Consider the following 6,000-nt stretch of genomic DNA (forward strand, 5'->3'; position numbering starts at 1 on the left):
GTGCTGTATTTGTTTTTTAGTTTTCCAGATTATCTGGATTCTCGATAATCCGGATCAGTTCCGGTCCCACTTAATTCGGATAAACGAGGTTCTGGCGTTTTGAGTTAACGGCCCTTTTTTTTTTACATTCATCTTTGAGGCGGGAAATTATAAGCTTCAGATCTTTTTCCGTTTCTGCCAGCAGGGTTGCATCATCAGCATACCTCAAATTGTTTACAGTTCTTCCTCCAATCTTCATACCAATGTGAAGTTCCTCTAAATTTAACTTCTGCATAATTACTTCTGGACACAGATGAAAAGAAATGGTGAAAGAACGCAGCTTTGACGGACACCCTTTTCAATTTTAAACCATTCAGCGTCGCCATACGGTGTGCGAAATGCTGCCTCTTGTTCTGTATAAAGCAAACATATCAACCGAGTCAGATGTAAGGGTACCCCCAACTCCAGCATGGTTTCCCACAGTCTGTCATGCTCAACACAGTCAAAGGCTTTTCTGTAGTCAATAAAGCATGTATAGACTGTTTTCTGGTATTTACGCACTTTCTCCATGATCCACCACAGATTAGCAATATGATCCCAGGTGCCACAACCTCGACAGAAACCAGCTTGAACATCAGGTAACTGATCTTCCAAGGATAGATGCAAGACGTTTCTGTACGATTTTTAGAAGAACATTGCTAGCGTGTGGAATCCAAGCTATACTATGATAATTTGAGCAGTCACTGACATCTCCATTCTTTGGCAGTGAGATATTGATCTTTTCCATCCCCTTGGCCAGATGGTAGTTTGCCATATCTTCTGGCATAAGGCTAATTTACAATAGGCTAGAAAGACTAATATACAATATTAATATAACTTAACATACGAAAAACAATTCAGTAGCAGTAGATATTGATGACAAAGTTGCCTGAAATTAGCACGTGTATCTTATGGTGCAATGATGTGGTATCAATAAGAGTGTATCAGTTTTTGATCGTGTTCAGAATTTGAGATTGAAAGATGGTGAAATTGATGATACAAGCAGGGAAATGAGCACAAGGATAACACTCGATGAAGAAGGCATAAAGCATAAAGACTATGGCGCTGTTCGAGTTATAGGCAATCAAGTTCATGGTAGGCAGGTGTAAAATGTTCATGGTAACACAGGCCTTATATATATATAGCAAAAACAGGTGTTTTGTATGTGTTGTATATGGCGTCACAGTAGTCAAAATGTGGTAATACCAGAGTGCAAAAGACGCATTCCTTTAATAAACAAGAAAATATAAAGGGCACTAGGAAAGTTTTGCAATGCGCAAAAACGGTTGGCTGGACACCCCTGTTAAGGTCAGGGATGAAAAGTGAGATGAAAACCAGTCTAGAGGACTGCAAGGCGCGACCTTCCCACCAGTTGTTACCAAGCAGTGGGATTGAAAGCAAGTTAAGATGTCAGTGTAGTCTAAAGGTGAATATCGCGCAATTATCCACTACAATTTTCCTCGTGGATTAACTGTTGACCAGTGCCTGAAGGAAATTACTCCTGTGCTGGGGAAAGACTATCCACGTCGGACAACAATTTTCCGCTTGTACAAAGAGTTCCAGAGTGGAAATTTTGGGGTTGAAGACGATCCTCGTTCTGGGTGACCGTCTGAATCAGTGACTGAGGAAAACATTGAAGCTGTGAAGAAAATGTTGCAGCAAAAGAGGCGGTTGACATATCAAGAGGTAGAAGAGACCCTCCACATCCCTGCATCAGCTATTCATTCAATTCTACATGACCATCTCTATGTTAGAAAGGTTTGTTCCCTTTGGGTGTCCCAATCACTTTCAGAGGAACAAAGGGCACATTGAGTGAAATGGTGCCAAATAATGCTAAAATAGTTTGAAAATGGGACTTTGCGTAACGTCAATAGCATTGATACAGGTGACGAAACTTGGCTTTATTATTACGATGTCCCAACAAAATCCTATAACAAGGTGTGGCTGTTTGAAGATGAGGGTACTCCTGTGACTGTGCGAAAGTCAACGTTAGTGAAGATAAGGATGATTGCAGTATTCTTCACTAAACAGGGCATCCTGACTCGGGTTGTGCTAGAAACACAAAGGACAGTTACTGCGAAGTGGTACAGTGAGACTTGTCTGTCTCAGGTCATCCAGGCTCTCAAGCAGCTCCGTCCAAGGTCACGGCTCAACACTTGGCTCTTGCATCACGACAATGCTCCAGCACATCGTGTTAACGTAACAATGGATTTTCTTGCCAAATCAGGGTTGACTGTGCTTGATCACCCTCCATACAGTCCTGATATTGCCCCAATGTGACTTTGCACTCTTCCCAGAAGTGAAGATGAAGCTGAAAAGTCGGCGTTTTGCATCCGACGAGGAGCTTCTGGCAGCATGGGACCAAGAGTGTGAAAATGTAACCGAAGAAAAGTGGCAGAGTTGGTTCAGTGACTGGTTTCGACGTATGGAGAAGTGTACTGAGTGTGGTGGAAATTATTTTGAAAAAATCTAAAGCATTCACTCACATTGCAAAACTTTCCTAGTGCCCTTTGTATGTGGAAGAATAAATGAGTTCAGTATTGAAAATACTTTTCAAGAAATGCTAATAATCTGCTGTTTCCATGAAAGATGTTCATCTATGATAACACCGGTATTTTATATTGATTCACTGAAATCAACTGGTGAATTTTGAAGGTAGAGTTTTGGTAAAAAGTGAAGTTCCTTATGATTTTTGGATGACGCCGTGAGTGAGAAATCATTATAGCTTAAGATTTTCCATTACGTAGGCTAAGTCTATGTATGTAAACCCAGTTACAAAATTCTTGCAAGTTTCCATTGAAATTTTTAATTTCATCAGTTAAGTCTTTCCAGTTCACAGTACAAGTATAATTGTAGCCTATATTGTCGGTGTACATGTGGTGTCTGCAACTGTTAACAGAGATATAATATCGTTGATACAGACAGAAAATAGAAGCGGTCCTAGGACAGATCCCTGTGGGATACCAACAATTGCCAGGATGAATATTCATTATTGTTATTTCTTACTAATTGCTGACAACCACGGGGGTAAGAGTTCATCCAGTGAAGACTGTCTGTCGAAAAATGGAGCTTAAATAGTTAGGAAAGTCTATGTCAACAGAGTCAAAAGCCATGGAAAGTCAAGAAGAGGTAAGAGTGTTACGGTACTTGTCATTCGTCCACAGCATTGCAAATGTCGTCTGTAGGCCTAACCTTAAGTTGTGAGATACTAGTGTTGTGTTTGCATGGAAAACCAGGCTGTTGTTTGTCAAGAATACCGTATGTTTGCAAGTCATTGGAAACTTGATCTACAATGTATTCTCAGGCTTTTGAAAGCACCAATAATATACTCACTGATCAGAGGGGAAAAACTCTTTAAAAGTGTAGGTCTCGGCCAAATATAGGGCTACAAAGGGTGTGAAAATGAAAGACTTCCCTCAATCTCGCAAATCTAATACTCTTGGGTCGGAAAAGAACAAGAAAGATCTTCTTTGGGGTAATCACATAAATGGGATTGTAAATAAAGGGTACAAATCTCTGCACATGGTTATGTGGGAATTTTGGGGTTGTAGAAAGAATGTAAAGGATAGGCCATATAAGTCTCTGGCAAGACCCCAACTAGAGTATGATTTCAGTGTATGGGACCCTCACAAGATTACTTGATTCAAGAACTGGAAAAAATCCAAAGAAAAGCAGCTCGATTTGTTCTGGGTGATTTCCGACAAAAGAGTAGCGTTACATAAATGTTGCAAAGTTTGGGCTGGGAAGACTTGGGAGAAAGGAGATGAGCTGCCCGACTAAGTGGTACGTTACAAGTGATTAATCTCATTTCTTATCCATATTGTTGTTTCAGTATAATTTGTTTTACATTAGTTATTGGTATATATCCTAATCATAAGGATTGTATGGTATTGAATAGGTGGTTGTCAATAAACAAATTGTATTTTATAGTAGCCTATAAGTGGTATGTTCCAAGCTGTCAGTGAAGAGTTGGCGTGGAATGACAGTAGTAGACTAATAAGTTTGAGTGGTATCTTTAAAAGTAGGAAAAATCACAATATGAAAATAAGTTGGGATTCAAGAGGACAATTTGGGGCAAATATTTGTTTATAGGAAGGGCAATTAGGGATTGGAATAACTTACCAAGGGAGATGTTCAATAAATGTCCAGGTTTTTTTTTTTGCAATCATTTAAGAAAAGGCAAGGTAAACAACAGGTAGGGAATCTGCTACCTGGGTGACTGCCCTAAATGCAGATTAGTAGTGACTGAGTGGTTGCCACCCCCTACTGCCAAGTTACGAGTCCAGGTGGCCCTTTCAGCCATCTCTTATGACAGGCCGGGGATATTGTAGATGTTATTCTATTGCCTCCACCCATGGAGGAAGTGAAGTATTTACAGAGAAACCAACAGGAAAGAGCCCACAAGTAGTATTTCAAAAGAGACAAATAGTTACAGCGGAGGAAAGTATAGACAAGGAATCATAGAAGAGACATTGGAGGAAGGAAAAGAGTTGTGGAAATACAGACAATGTTGGGGGTCATTAATTCGTGACCCGACCCGGGAGAGAACTGAAAACGGGAACTTAAGGAGAAGAAAAAGAAAACTTGTTGTAATATGATCTAAAAAAAACATATAACACAGGAATGCTTGATCATAAGAGCAGTTTGTAAAAGCTTCAATCAAGGAAACTGTCAGAGACATTTAAGTCAGTAAAAGAGATGCTAACATTTTGTAATGAATTATTTACATGATACTGTAAAGTTGCCAACTGTTGGGAACTCTATGATACACCCTACATATACCAATTTTTCTTTTAGCGAACAAAAGTGTGCTCTAGGATACGTCTTAAACCATGCTATAACTTGAGATAACTGCACTACTAACTCCTCTATGAACCTTCAATTTAAGCCGGTTAGAACTAACCTCAACTACGGCTCTTAGTTGAACTCTACATAATAAGAAGTCTCCGAGAGAGCACTGCTCTTTTACCAATAACATTCCTATTAAAGCAATTATAGCACAACCGTGGAGTCTACTCGAGAGATCTACTAGACTTCGTCACGAAAGGGAGAGATTTGTAACCCCAAACACGTCGCAATTGACATTTAAGACATTTTTCACAATACACACTACAACCCTGAAATAACATTTACAGTCCTCGGGAATAGAACCCACTATCCATTCGTAGGCAAATATTACCTTTACAGATTGAAGGCAGCAGTTTCCATTAAAAAGCAGTATTTAATTTTAAACTAAACCCTTCACTTGCATTTCATCCACTTTACATTAGACATTCGGCTTCTGTTGCACGTATGGCAACATACAGCAATTATGACCAGCTTCTGTCTTTGCCAATGAAACGGAAAATGTAAGGCACTGATTTATTTCGTGACGAAATGTAAATTAGCTCGAAAACCAAATTTATTGTATAGATTTAAATTCTCTTGAAAAGACTACTTAAGATCTCCCAAAACCATACTTCGCTGGTTATTGTCAAGTTTAGGGATTGCTGAGCCTATTTACGTTGCTTTTTTGTTTTTTGTTTATGTTTGGAAAGGCTTGATTCAGTGATTAATCGATGTCAATCATTGCTACGAAAGTGAAAGTAAGCTGATAACCTATTATTTATACGCGTGCGTGCGAGTGTAATTTATAAAACTGCCTAGGTAGGGTTCACGCTGTTATTTCGTGTTATTTAACATACACAAACCAGGGAGTCAGGGACATGTGGACGAGAGAGTAGACAGCAGCAACGTCTACGCGTCCAACTCACGGGAGATTGGATCCCTTGGCGCACACCACGGACATGAAGATCTAGACTGGCAATGAGCAGCATGATTCTGAAGCCGGAAGCGTGCGCCGCCGCCATCTTACGTTACTACACTATCCCAATGCATTAATGTAAAACAGTGCCCGAAATGGGAATACTAGACAGGAGAAAATTGAAATAATTCAAAGCACATGGAAAAGAACAATTCTGCTGATTACTTAGACCTTTTAGG

At 39.7% G+C, this 6,000-nt stretch overlaps 1 protein-coding gene across 1 annotated transcript in view; it reads right to left on the reverse strand.

Annotated features, from left to right (window-relative positions):
* The window catches only part of LOC136874887 (high mobility group protein 20A), a 137,798-nt gene extending 132,345 nt beyond the window's left edge, over positions 1-5,453 (reverse strand). The window contains exon 1 of the mRNA XM_067148592.2: positions 5,198-5,453. The gene's annotated coding sequence lies outside the window, so the exon portion shown is untranslated. The remainder of the gene's footprint in view (positions 1-5,197) is intronic.
* Between the last annotated feature and the right edge of the window lie 547 nt (positions 5,454-6,000).

This window comes from Anabrus simplex, chromosome 5 (assembly GCF_040414725.1).
Source record: "Anabrus simplex isolate iqAnaSimp1 chromosome 5, ASM4041472v1, whole genome shotgun sequence".
Classification (NCBI taxonomy): domain Eukaryota; kingdom Metazoa; phylum Arthropoda; class Insecta; order Orthoptera; family Tettigoniidae; genus Anabrus; species Anabrus simplex.